The 13,487-nt window shown below is 42.6% G+C and overlaps 1 long non-coding RNA gene across 2 annotated transcripts in view; it reads right to left on the bottom strand.

Moving 5' to 3' along the window:
* LOC142013825 (uncharacterized) overlaps positions 1-13,133 on the bottom strand; it is a 66,895-nt gene extending 53,762 nt beyond the window's left edge. For both annotated transcript variants that reach the window (XR_012645797.1, XR_012645796.1), the window contains exon 1: positions 13,057-13,133. This is a non-coding gene — a long non-coding RNA (uncharacterized LOC142013825). The remainder of the gene's footprint in view (positions 1-13,056) is intronic.
* Between the last annotated feature and the right edge of the window lie 354 nt (positions 13,134-13,487).

Here is a 13,487-nt window from a genome sequence, read left to right on the forward strand (position 1 = left end):
GACTGGTGGCAATAAACAAACTTTATGAGACCACAGGAAATTTGGCCACACCCATAAGTAGTCATCCAGCTAGCTAAAATCATGCCAGATTATGGAGTTTACCAGACAAGAGTGTTCCAGATTAGAGAGGTTCAACCTGTAGTGAACAATATATTAGCTTTCCACCCCCGCCAAACTGTCTTTGATTGGATTTCAATATCCAGGATCTTGTGCATTCAAAATAATTTAACAAATGTTTTATGTAAACGTTTCAGTCTGTGGAATTGAGAGTGTATTTATGGGGGCAAGTACTTCAACTATTTGATGTTCCCAACCGGATATTCAAACATGCTGGCTGGGTCTACATGTGCCCCTTCCTTTCGAAAGGGGCATGTTAATAAGCAGGTTTGAAATATGCTAATGAGGCACTGCAATGAATATGCAGCACCTCATTAGCATAATGGCGGCCATGGCAATTCGAAATTGTGGCTTTTCAAATCACGTGCCACCCGTGGAGATGGTACCTTCCGAAAGGACCCCCCCCCCCCAGTTTTCGAAAGCCCTTCTTCCGATCACCAGATAGGAAGAAGGGCTTTCGAAAACTGGGGGAGGAGGTCCTTTCGGAAGGTTCTGTCTCCATGGGCGGCGTGCCATTCGAAAAGCTGCACTTTCGAATTGCCGCAGCCACCATTATGCTAAAGAGGTGCCACATAGTCATTGCAGCACCTCATTAGCATATTTCAAACCCGCTCATTAACGTGCCCCTTTCGAAAGGAAGGGGCATGTGTAGACCCAGCCACTGTGATTAGATAAATAAATAGATAGATAACATGGTGTGTGCTTGTTCCCTGACAGAATGAGGTTGATTAAGAGTAAAATTTTGGATCCAGTTTCTGCTTACTGAATTCAATTGGTTTTCCATAAATATTCTATAAAATTTGTCTGAAATGTGCAGTTTTGGAGAATATCCCTGACAGCATGCTTGCGTGAAAGACTATTTGCAGAAAGTAAACATAAAAATATATAAACAAAGTACAACAATTCATTTCCAAACTTGGAACAAATAGAATAGTTTTTGTAGCTAGTCACCCACATCTAATTAAAGCACTCACATGCATCTCTGGCTGATGAGATGATATATGAGAGAGGTACATCATAAACTTTCTAGCTCTATGGCAATTCAAGATTTTGCCAAGTTTTTCTTGGCTAACCCTACGGATAATTGTTTTTCTACTGTGTACATTTTATTACTCAACCCATATTATCTATCTTCATAATGGTTACAGCAACAGTGCAAGTTTTCCCATGTCAGTGTTCCTCACAATCTACCATGACTAGCTGGTATTGTGACCTAGAAGCAAGGTAGATTATCAAATTCAGATACTTCACTTTCAGCTTTTACCATAAATATTGAGTAATTACTAGCACATCTGGATTTACACGGTTGTAACGGCAATTAAAATCTGACCCAATGTGGTCCTTAATCATTGACCTTTTAGTTGAGATTACCAAGATGGGTGGCACGTAATGCCAGTTGTTGTGGTCTTTTTTGGTGAAGTAGATGCTTGTCCTCTGGGAAATGCAGAAAGATTGGCATATCCATTTCACTCAGACCACTGAACAACCATCACATGGTGACCTTTTACGCACACAAATCTGGACTAGCAATCTAGAGCTGAACATATAGTCCATTGCCTAACCCATCCTGACATATAACTCTAAGAACAGTTTGGATCTCTAGCCATTGGAAATTTCCATGTCCAAGAAAGCCTGCATTGGGATTCCAGGGAGATTCAGTGTGCAGATACACTGTGTGACTCAGTACGTGTTAGAACATGAACATTCCAGCCTGGTGGTTTCTAGGCCCATGGTAGACGGACCATATCCATCTAGCCAGATGAGAGAATCTTCTCACTGGGTAGAGAAGAAAGCAAGAGCAACCCTCAGTTAACTCAAGTAGCTTTATTTCCCCCAGACAAATCTGTCCCCCTCAGAACTGTTTTGATGCTGCTCAAGACTCATTTAGATGGTGCATTGGCCACTGATTTCAAGACTGCTGACACACTCTTTCATAGCACAAATGTTGCAACAAAAAGCAAAGCACCATGGAAATGCAAGACTTGAAGGGCCCTTGAGGAGGCATCTGGTCCAGCTCCCTGCTCTGAGGTAGGACCAAGCATACTCAATCATCCCTACTAGGGATGCAACATCCCATTTAATTTGTTAACTAGTTAAGCATTAAGTTTAACCTGTTAACGAATTAAATGGGTGGGAGGGTTGCTGGAGTTCCAGGCCAGCTAGGCTGCAATGTCCCATCCCCCAGCACAGACAGGGGCTGCTCTAGGTGGACAGGAGCGCCCCCCTCATGTAGCACTCCCACGGCTGCTGCAGATCTGGGCTGCTCCAGAGGGGCTGGAAAGTGCTCCTGGGCTCACCGTGAACAAGGGCAGCTCCAGGGTGATGGAGTGTGGGCCTCCAGCAGCCTGTGCCCATTGTGGGTGGGCAGCTGCTCCAGCCCCAACAGGTTAACTGTAACCAGTAAGCCCTGTCCATTATTGTGAGGATTACTGGTTACCAATTAACTGTTAAAACAATGAGAAGTCCTGTGGCACCCTATAGACTAATGGATATATTGGAGCCTCTGCTTTCAAGGGCAAATACCCACTTTGTTGGAAGCATGTTTCTCCTTGTTCTTGCAGATACTGGCTAACATGGCTAGCCCTCTGATACCAGTTAACTGTTAACATGCCTATCCCTAATTGCATTCAAGCATGAGATATGGCTAAGAGCTTTATCTCATCTGCTTCCTTCTGATATTAGCCATTACTGTCTGAGTTATGTAGTTAAATCAAATCTCTGCTTGGAATAAATTTCAGCTTTTCTGATTGCTTTACAAGTAAGAACTGAAGTGTCCTGGAGCTGAGTAATAACACTTGGGATAAGGGTGGAACTTGGTGCTTCAGAGATAATTAAATTATCTTTGCCTTTATTCAAGCATTCACGCCTATATCAAAAGATTAATTATGTGAGAAATGCTGAGAGGAATGGTTGTTCCAGCTTCCACAGGAGTTCAAAAGGGAGGGGTGAATGCAGGCTAGAAGATAACACTCCAGACTGGTGCTTCTTGCTGCAGGACAGTGTGCTTGTTAACATGTATGACTCATTTTACTCCTAAAAGAGATGTTGGTCTTGACCGTAAAGGACAGGAAAGGTGTTGAGGAGGAAAACAGTAGTGAGTGGATATAAGTCTAACATCATGGAGGGATGGTTCTGCTGTTAATGCCTGATCTGGTATCGGACGCACGCACACGGGCAGCTTCTGTCAACAGAACAGCCCTTTCGTTGACAAAACTCGCTGAGCATCAACACAGCTAAAGCGCTCTGTTGAGAATTTGTTGACAAAACTCAGATGTTCAGTCGACGGCATTATCCCTGGTCCCAATCAGGAATGCCCATGTAGACAGTTCTGTCAACAGATGGGGCTTCTGGTTCCCCAGGCAGCCCTGTTTGCAGAGCTTCCATTCAGCCATTCTGCCGAGAGAGGACAGGGCAGCGTGGCTGCTCTCTGTCAGCAGAGCAGATTGCTCTTTGATTTGCTTTTATGTGTAGACGTGATCTATAGACAGAGGTACTGCCAAGGTTTCTCTGTCAACAGCGACTTCTGTTGGGAGAGGCTGCCTGAGCAGACGTAGCCGAAAAGTCCTAGATTCCTTTGGATTATCCATTATTTGTAAGTGACTGCAATGCGTTTGGTGAAATACCTCAAGAGCTTGAATTGTTCACTTCAGATATTTCCAAAGGGTTGTGTGCTTGGTCACCTGAATCCAAACAGGAGAAACTGTGAACACCTCTAGTCCACAGCCAGGCGAAGTGCATAGCTGCACCACATCAGATAAAGCTCAGGAAGGAATTGTGATTCTTGCTCTCTCTTTGCTTCAGACAAGGAAGGAAGTAATCTGCTTTGTGCCTGTTCCCCTTCTGAACTGGATCAGCTCCCATAATTAGCAGGTCTAGGAGGAAGCAAAATCCAGTCCTTGCCCACTCCCCATCCTCCTGTGCAGCAGATGGAGTACTGGCCCTATGAAACTTCCCCACACAGGTCCTTGTTCTCTGATTAATGGCACAAGTTAGAGGACACATAGAACAAGTGATAATTTATGTATGATATCTTTCTGTTCCTTGACTGAATGACAAACACAAGCATTCTTGGTAGCAATAAACCTTTGCCTTAAAGGTCATAACACTTTCAGAATCTGTCAGTAGTGGCAAGAATATCTGGTAGCCAATCAAATACCTATTGGTAACTGGCAATATAACTTACCCACTAATCACAGCATACTGAAACTGGATTGTATAGTCATGAAGAAAACAGGTAATGTTTTAATCTGTTCAACCAGCTCTTGGGCTGTGTAACCTGCAGTGTGGGGAGGGGATGAGCAGTCTTTTTTCTTCCCACTGTTTCTGCTTATAATGTATTTAGTCTGTGCACCACAGACCATTTTTACACTATGCATAAAAAGCTCCTAGAGACAGATGTCAGAATGGGTCTGCCTAACCCCCGCTCCTTCCCGTAGCTAAACTAAAGGACTGGGACCTAGAGTCATAAAAGAACTTAAGTACCTAAATCCCAGGCTATGTCTACGCTAGGGGAAAACTTCGAAATGGCCAGGAAATGGCCAGAATACTAATGAGGCGCTGAAATGAATATTCAGCGCCTCATTAGCATGCTGCTGGCCATGGCACTTCGAAAGTGCCGTATTTTGCTTGCACACAGCTCGTCTACATGGGGGTCCTTTCTCAGCTAATAGGAATAAGGTGATTTCAACATTTGCAGGGCTCTTTCGAAAAGGACCCCCATATAGATGAGCCATGCACTAGCGAAATACGGCACTTTCCAAGTGCCACAGCTGGCAGAATGCTAATGAGGTGCTGAATATTCATTTCAGCACCTCATTAGTATTCTTTGATTTGGCCATTAGCATGGCCATTTCAAAGTTTTCCCCTAGTGTAGACATAGGCCCAGAAACAGGCCCCACTGGGATTCAAAAAGCTAGTTGCCCTCCAACTTTGCAAGAGTTTAAACTTGCTCAGTGTCTGAGTTTTTGTAGTAAAAGTTCCCTAGGTGCTTCTATTTCTGATACATGCACAGCAGCCCCATACCAGGCATCCAGAGGCCTAAGTCTCTGAATGATGCATGAACTGGGGGAAGATAGGCTAGGGAATGTCTCACTTGCCTATTGATTTCAGTAGACGATCTATAAGTGAAATAAAATTATAGGGATTTTCACAACTGAGTCCTCTGGCTTCAGAATTTTTATTACCAGCCTGTATTCCCAGGGAGCAATCCACACATGGGAATATTCTGCATAACCACAAACCAGGTGCACATGGGACAGATATTCCTTCCAGTGGTACAACCTGATGCTACTCGCTCCCCTCCTACACCAAACAAACAAAATACAAAGCACAGGACCTACCTCAAGACCTAGCAATCCCCAGGGATTTGTGTTTCCTGTGTGGCTCTCCGTTCTTCACCCCTGACTCCTGTAAATCTCAGTCCTCCAGGTTCAACAGTGGGCCCCCATGATTTCCACTGCTGCACGCCCCAATAAGACATTGCTTCTTACTCTCTTTCCGTACTCAGGCTCTTCTGTTGCTAAACAGCTCCTGTCTTGAATTCAGATGGTTATTTCTCTCCCCTAAAGTCAGCCACCTCCCCCATGCTTATCTGAGTACAATTCTAGAAAAAACTATTGGGCAGAATAAGGCAAGGTCTACACTAGACCTGAAAGTCAGTCCTAAATATGTAATTCCAGCTATGACAATTGTGTAGCTGGACTCAACATATCTAGGATAGACTTATCTGGCCATCCTCAGTGAGGAAGGTCAGTGGAAGAAATTCTCCCATCAATCTCCCTTCCTCCTTGCAACGAGTACAGGGATCGACTGTCGAGTCCTGATAGTTCAATTCTGTGTGTCCCCACTAGGTGTGCAGAATCAAACCCCAGACGACCAACCCTGATCTGGTTGATGTCCCAGTAAGTATAGACATATCCTAAGCCTGAAGTGGCTGGAATAATTTAGTTGAGATTGGTCCTGCTTTGAGCAGAGGGTTGGACTAGATGACCCCTGAGGTTTCTTCCAATCCTCAACTTCTATGATATAACTGAGAGGTAAGAAAGTGCTGTAGAAATGTTTTGTTTCAATTTGTTTATTTCAAAGGACCACTAACTAAGACAGCATTTTCCCCTCAATCAAGCATGACATGAATGACAAACCTACAGGCTTATTTATGTTTTGGTGGAACTGAGGATCGCTTTTTTACTATTTTAAATACATGTATGTGCATCATCAAAAAGCATTACTAGGATTTAATAACCAGATGGAAAAGTGTGTTCAAGCTGAAACTTTCCAGGTCCTTTCATGCCTACAAATTAATTTTGCTTGCCATTTTATGATCATAAGTTATGAAGTGTTTATGCAAAGCATTAATGATAAAAGCAATCCAAGAGACAGGCTATTATGCCAGAGTCTAGTCACTATACGCATATTATGTTTTGTCAACAGTGAGACATACGATTTGTGATCTTTCAAAATGCAGACACACCCAATACCATGTGTCAAAACTGGGATTAGTTCAAACAGGTAAATCTCTTGTTATCTGACAGTTGCCAATTTAATTTCTAAGCAAATGGATATTTAATACCACTGTGCCAGTGAAGTATTTTTGGAAAGAGGTGCTGACAGATACAATCATCTTATAAGCATGTAAAAATGTTAAAAGCACACACACAGGAGTACATTGCTGCACTCATAATATGGAAGCTTCCCTGAATTATTGCACAGTTGCAGTCTCATATTTATCTAATTAGTTGACATTTATAGACGTTCTTATGGCTCACAAAGCATTCAGGAATTAATCTTATATCATGCTTGCAAGGAGCCAATGCTCATCCCCATTTTACAGATGCAGAAATGGAGGCACATAGTGTTTAAGGCCAACATTTTCAGACATACACAGCTAAAGTTAATTACTTTCATCTAATCTGAGACACCTAAATGGGCAAGGCTAATAAGAATTATGGCCCATTTATTTAAGTATCCAAAAATGGATTTAAAGTTGCTAACTTTAGGTGCCTAAGATCCAGATTATTAAAGGCATTTAGGTGTTGCTGTGTTCAGTGTTGCAACATCTAATACAGAGAAGACTATACATGGGAACATAATATATTCTATGCTACCTTGACATGTCTTAAAATGTCATTTTTTTAAAGACCTGCCAGGGGACTATTTTCAAGCAAGTACATTCAAACATCAGTAATACATGCTGTACAAAATAAATTATAATTTTATAGTACAGTGCTGCTCATATACATGTATGTTCAACAGCTGTTGGAAAGCTAAATCTACAGTAGCCGCCACCTTTCGAAAGGGTGATGCTAATGGGACACTTCGGCAGATGCTAATGAGGCACTGCCATGAATATGCAGTGCCTCATTAGCATAATGGCAGCTGCAGTGATTCAAAAGTGCCACTTTCTAGTGCGCGCCCCCCATGTTGATGGGGGCCTTTTGAAAGGATTCCCCCAGTCTTCAAAAGCCCCTCATTCCTAAAGCCAAATAGGAATAAGGAGCTTTCCAAGTCCAGGGGGGTGGTGTCCTTTCAAAAGGCCCCCATCTACACGAGTGGCACACGACTCGAAAGCAGCACTTTCAAATTGCCGTGGTCAGCATTATGCTAATAAGGCACTGCATATTAATAGCAGTGCCTCATTAGCATCTGCTGAAGTGTCTCATTAGCATCTCCCTTTCAAAAGGTGGGGGCTAGTGTAGACACAGCCAAAGATTAGAAGTTTCCGAAGATTTGGTAAACAAGGCACAGAATCCTCTACCTCTAGCTGACATGTCTATGAAAGTTCATTGAATTTTGTTAGCTTGTTTTTAACTGCATTTGAATCCTATTTGTGTTCATTTTCTACAAATATTCTCAGTGTCGCCAGTGCTTACAAATTCTAATGCAAATACCACTGTTTCGTCCCTGCAATGGGTAGCCTTCTGATGTGAATTGCTGCAGTCTTCAGGCAATTTTTGTCAAGTAAATCAGCAAGGAGGCTCATAAAATGATCCTTTGCCACACACGGGAAGGCACAATAATCTGCACACCTAGAGGTTGATTTGCAGTCATAGAGCCTTAGATTTCTGCCATTAGGACTGTGAAGGACAGACATATTAACTGTGAGCCAAATTCACATATTTCAGAGAGAATCTCATTTACCAGTGTCACACAGCTAAGAGCTTGTGCAAGGTCAATAATGGCCAAAGTGAATAGAACACAGGTTTTTAATATAATAAAATCAATAGACTAATACTTTGCCACACAGTCTTTCAGAAAGAAAACACAGCAAAACATATGCATGTGTAATCCACACTAACAATATGGTTAAGTGTCACCCACTGCACTGCACAAATATTCAGTCAGGGTGGATGTGGCCCATTATAGGCAGTTAATGTGGAGTTGTGAACATCAAGAGAGGAGAAATCAAGTCATTTCAGTCAGGGGGGATGTGGCCCATTATCAGTAGCTAATGTGGAGGTGTGAACAGCAACAGCAGAGAAACTGCTTTTGTAATGGGCCAACCACTCCCAGTCTCTGTTCAACCCTTGGTTGATGGCAACAAATTTGCCAATTAATTGCAGCTCTGAAATTTCTCTTTGCGTTTTGTTTTTGATTTTTTGTTGTTGTTGTTGTAGGACTACGATTTTTAAATCTGTTACTTAGTGTCCAGGGAGATTGACGTGTTCTCCTACAGGCTTTTGTATGTTACCATTCCTGATGTCTGATTTATATCCATTTATTCTTTTACGTAGAGACTGTCCAGTTTGGCCAATGTAAAATGCAGTGGGGCATTGCTGGCACATGAGGGCATATATTGTATTAGTAGATGTGCAGGTGAAAGAGCCCCTATGATGTTAGGTCCTGTGATGATATTGCTGGTGTAGATATGTGAGCAGAGTTGGCAGTGAGGTTTGTTGCAGGGATTGGACAGAGAGGGATTGGAGCAAATGCAGTTGTACCTTAGTGCCTGGCTGTATATAATGGATCATGCAGTGTACCCCGGATGGAAGCTGGAGGTGTATAGATAAGCATGGCGGTCCGTGGGTTTCCGGTATAGGGTGGTATTTATGTGATCATCACTTATTTGCAAAGTAGTGTCTAGGAAGTGGATCTCTTGCGTGGACTGGTCCAGGCTGAGGTTGATGGTGGGGTGGAAACTGTTGAAATCATGGTGGAACTCTTCAAGAGCCTCCTTCCCATGGGTCCAGATGATGAAGATGTCATCAATGCAGTGCAAGCAGAGGAGCAACGCTAGGGAATGAAAGCTGAGGAAGTGTTGTTCCAGGTCAGCCATAAAAATGTTGGTGTACTGTGGGGCCATGCAGGTGCCCATAGCAGTGCCACTTATTTGAAGGTACAAATTGTCCTTGGATCTGAAATAGTCATGGGTGAGGACAAAGTCACAAAGCTCTGCCAGCATTTGTGCCTCGGTCTCATCAGGGATAATGTTCCTAACAGCTTGAAGTCCATCTTCATGTGGGATATTGCTGTAAAGGGCCTCTGCATCCATGGTGGCCAGGATGGTGTTTTCAGGAAGGTCACCAATGAATTGTAGTTTCCTTAGGAAGTCGGTGGTATCTCAGAGAAAGCTGGGAGCACTGGGAGTGTAGGGTCTGAGTAGAGAGTCCGCATATCCAGACAATCCTGTGGTGAGGGTGCCAATGGCTGAGATGATGGGGCAGCTGGGATTCTCAGGTTTATGGATCTTGGGTAGTAGATAGAATAAACCTGGTTGGGTTCTAGGGGTGTGTCTGTATAGATTTGTTCCTGTATTTTTATGGGGAGGGTCTTGAGCAGATGCTGTAGTTTCATTGTGTACTCCTCAGTGGGATCCTGGGATAGTGGCTTGTACAATGTGGTATTGGAGAGTTGCCTGGCAGCCTCCTATTTGTAGTCTGTCCTATTCATGATGACAACAGCACCTCCTTTGTCAGCCTCTTGGATGACAATGTCAGAGTTGTTTCTGAGGCTGTTGATGTTGTTGCGTTCTGCACGGCTGAGTTTATGGGGTAAGCAATGCTGCTTTTCCACAAAAGGCGGCAGTGGTGGTGATGGCAGGGAGCAGTGGGCGGAGGCCACAGCCACAGCAGAGCTATGTGCTGAGGTGAGTTAATCCTGGGGGTGGGGGAAAGGGAGGTTGGGGCTCAGAGGAGTTAATCCTGGGGGTGGGAGTTGGGGCTCAGAGTAGTTAAGACTGGGGGCTGGGGAGAAGGTTGGGTCTCGGAGTGGCTAAGCCTGGGTTGGGGGTTTGTGCAATGGGAGGGTAAAGCCTGGGGATTGGGGGTGGATTTGGGGGCTGAGTCAGGTAAAGCCTGGAGATGGGGGTAATTTAACTTTCTAACTGGTACAAATAATTGTGTGTGTGCCAGTGCTGTTTTTAAGATAGGGAGATAAAAGCACGGTTTGACGTTATTTATTAAGGACTGTTTTGTAGTCATTGCATTGTGGCTCCTGAAGCATTCATTTTGTAACTGAATTTGAAAAAAATGGTTCTTCTTGCGATTTCAGTTGCAGAGTCCTCATGTACAACAACTGGAGGATGAACTCACCAATGACACACCAGAGAGAGCGAGATGGAGCAGGCCCATGCACTTGGCTAGGGGGCATTTGTGAGAGGTGAGGACACCCTATTACAGAGTCTCACTGAAGTCAATAGGAGTCCATCAGACCAAACAGCTCATGAAATGGGGGCATAATCTTGTATCAAAAGAAGAACAAAGATAACTGAGCTATAGCTATCTGAACTGCGGAGAGTTCAACCTACCAGTGCTAGCATGTATAAGAACAATTTTATAAATTAAGAGCTTCCGTGCTTACTCACAGGAGTCATTCCAGGGGCTTCAGCAGAAGGAATATTGTGTGAGAGAGAGAGGATTACTCAATCGGAGTACTAGGAGTAAAGTTCCAGGACCTATTCTATCGGTCCTGTTTTGTGAGGGCAGTGGCAAGAACGAAGCATATTAGAAAGTGCAAAGAAATGCTCACATTACCCCTGACCAGTTCTGAATGTTTGTTGTGCAGTTTATATTTGCTTTTCTTACATCCATTATCAAAGGGACTCATTGGAAGTCAGACAGAAAAAAATATATCTGTTTCTCAATGTTCTCGAAAGCGTCTACAACAAAATGTGCAAAATCTTTTACTGGCTCCCAGCAGGTACCATCAATTATTAGATTCTCAGCAGTATTATGACATCACTGGGAGCGTGACTTAGGTCAAGAGCTTGGCGGGAGGTTCTGGCAACTGCTAAATCAACAGCAATCAAAACTGGAAAACCAACATGCTTGCCACCATAAAATTTAAAAGAGAGCTTATTGTGCCTCAAACACAGCAGCAGGTTTAATAGAAAAGCAGACATGTTTATAGTCCCAGATTTACAACATGACTTATAAACACCTTATTACTTAGAATCCAAGCTGCTGCCCTAGAAACTAAGAATGTTACTTTGTTGAGAAGAAGAATTTGTTGACATAAATGTCTTGCCTAAGTTTGCCATTGTGGTTAACCAGAATGCATTTACTACTGAGAAAGTAAATAAAAGCAAACAAGATGCCTCTTATACTACAATACAGTAAGGTTCAAATTAAGCCAGTTTAATGCTATGACATAAATATGCTTAATATTTATGGAGTTTTTTTAGAAGCAATTCACCATGTTGGGCCTGAAGTCTTATATGAGTACTGCTGAATGGGAATGTGTTTTCAGAATTACATGTGCTTACAGACCTCATCAAAAACATTCAGAAAACCTGCCATCAACCCAACAGTTGACCACACTGCAAAAAAGTAGCTCATGGTCTACTCTTATATGAAACATGGAGAAGTCAGTTCAGCACCATGTTACGACTGCACATTGAAAAAGGTTACCAACAATTATAGGACTAATGGAAAATAATGTATAAATATTATGAAACCAAATAAAACTGTACAAAAGTAATGTTAAGAGGGTGAGTCAAACCCACAAAAAGCAGGAAAATTCAGAGTGAAGGTAGAAAATACAGCTTTATGCTTGATCTTTTGCTGTTTCTAGTTATCACAGGACACCACCACCCCCCACAAGCTCACTCCCTGACAGATAATCCCTCCACACAGTGAAACACAATGAGATGAGGATAAATCCATTTCAAAGTGAAGCTTTAACTCAACATTATCTTGTTTCTCTGAATCAGACAGGCACACAAACCAGTACTGAAAGGCAATTTCTTCCAGTTTAAATGACCTTTCCAATATTTTTACTTTAAAACAACATCTTGGTTTAAAAACTACATTTTAATCCATTTGTTAAACCTGCCTCTAATGACTTTTAAAAATGTGTTTTATTAGGTGTTTCTTCAAAACATCTCTAACCAATCTAATATAGAGACTAAAACAGGAGTATATTTTCACAGCAGGAATTTAATAGTTTGATTCTCTTCTAGCACCTCAAAATGGGGTTATTATTTAATACAGATAATAAAGACATGGTTTGTACTCCAGAGGGTTTACACAGTCTAAAGCCCTAATCTTGCAATTCACTGTGTCTCAGTGTGATACCCTAATCCTGCAAACACATAAGCATGTATGTTCATATGTATGTATCAGCAGCTCAGTGGAACTATGTATGTGCACAAATACTTGCAGGGTTGGAGTCTAGTATCAGGCATGCTGCAGTGAAGCAGAGTAAAACAATAGGTGGAAGATGTGGAGGAAAGACCAGGGTTGCAGTAATAGGATCGTGCAGTTTCTCAATTAAAACTGTTCAGGCTGTTTTTACACAACCTCAGTACATCCGAACGGAGAATTTGACTTACAGTGCAATGATTCTTTTAAAAAGGCACCCCTTCCCCAAGCCTCACAAGCACACCTGCACTTTTCAACAAAACCTTTCTAAGGATTAACATTTCTCCAAACCGTCCCAGGGTCCCACTAGAAAACCCATGTCCACACTGAGGCACTTACTGTGACTTCTGCAACTTACTCCTACCTTTTCTGGTTTTGGGAGAAGCATTTCCAGGTCTGGATTTCTATGTACAATGCTTCCACAACCGTGCTCAGACTGACATCATACGCAAACAATACCAAATGAGACACAATCTCAACTATGCTGAACGCTATGCTGTTCAGAGTCTCAGAAATAACCCAGACATTATAATCAAACCAGCTGACAAAGGGGGTGCTGTTGTCATCACAAATAAGTCAGACTATGAACAGGAGGCAGCCAGACAACTCTCCAACACCAAATTTTACAGACCTCTCTCCACTGATACCACTTTGGAATTCCAAAAGAAATTACAGCAACTACTTAAGGAACAACCTGCTGCTACGTGGGACCTTGTTCACTCAGACACACCATGGCTACGTCTACACGTGCACGCTACATCGAAATAGCTTATTTCGATGAATAACGTCTACACG

Source organism: Carettochelys insculpta, chromosome 5 (genome assembly GCF_033958435.1).
Source record: "Carettochelys insculpta isolate YL-2023 chromosome 5, ASM3395843v1, whole genome shotgun sequence".
Lineage (NCBI taxonomy): Eukaryota > Metazoa > Chordata > Testudines > Carettochelyidae > Carettochelys > Carettochelys insculpta.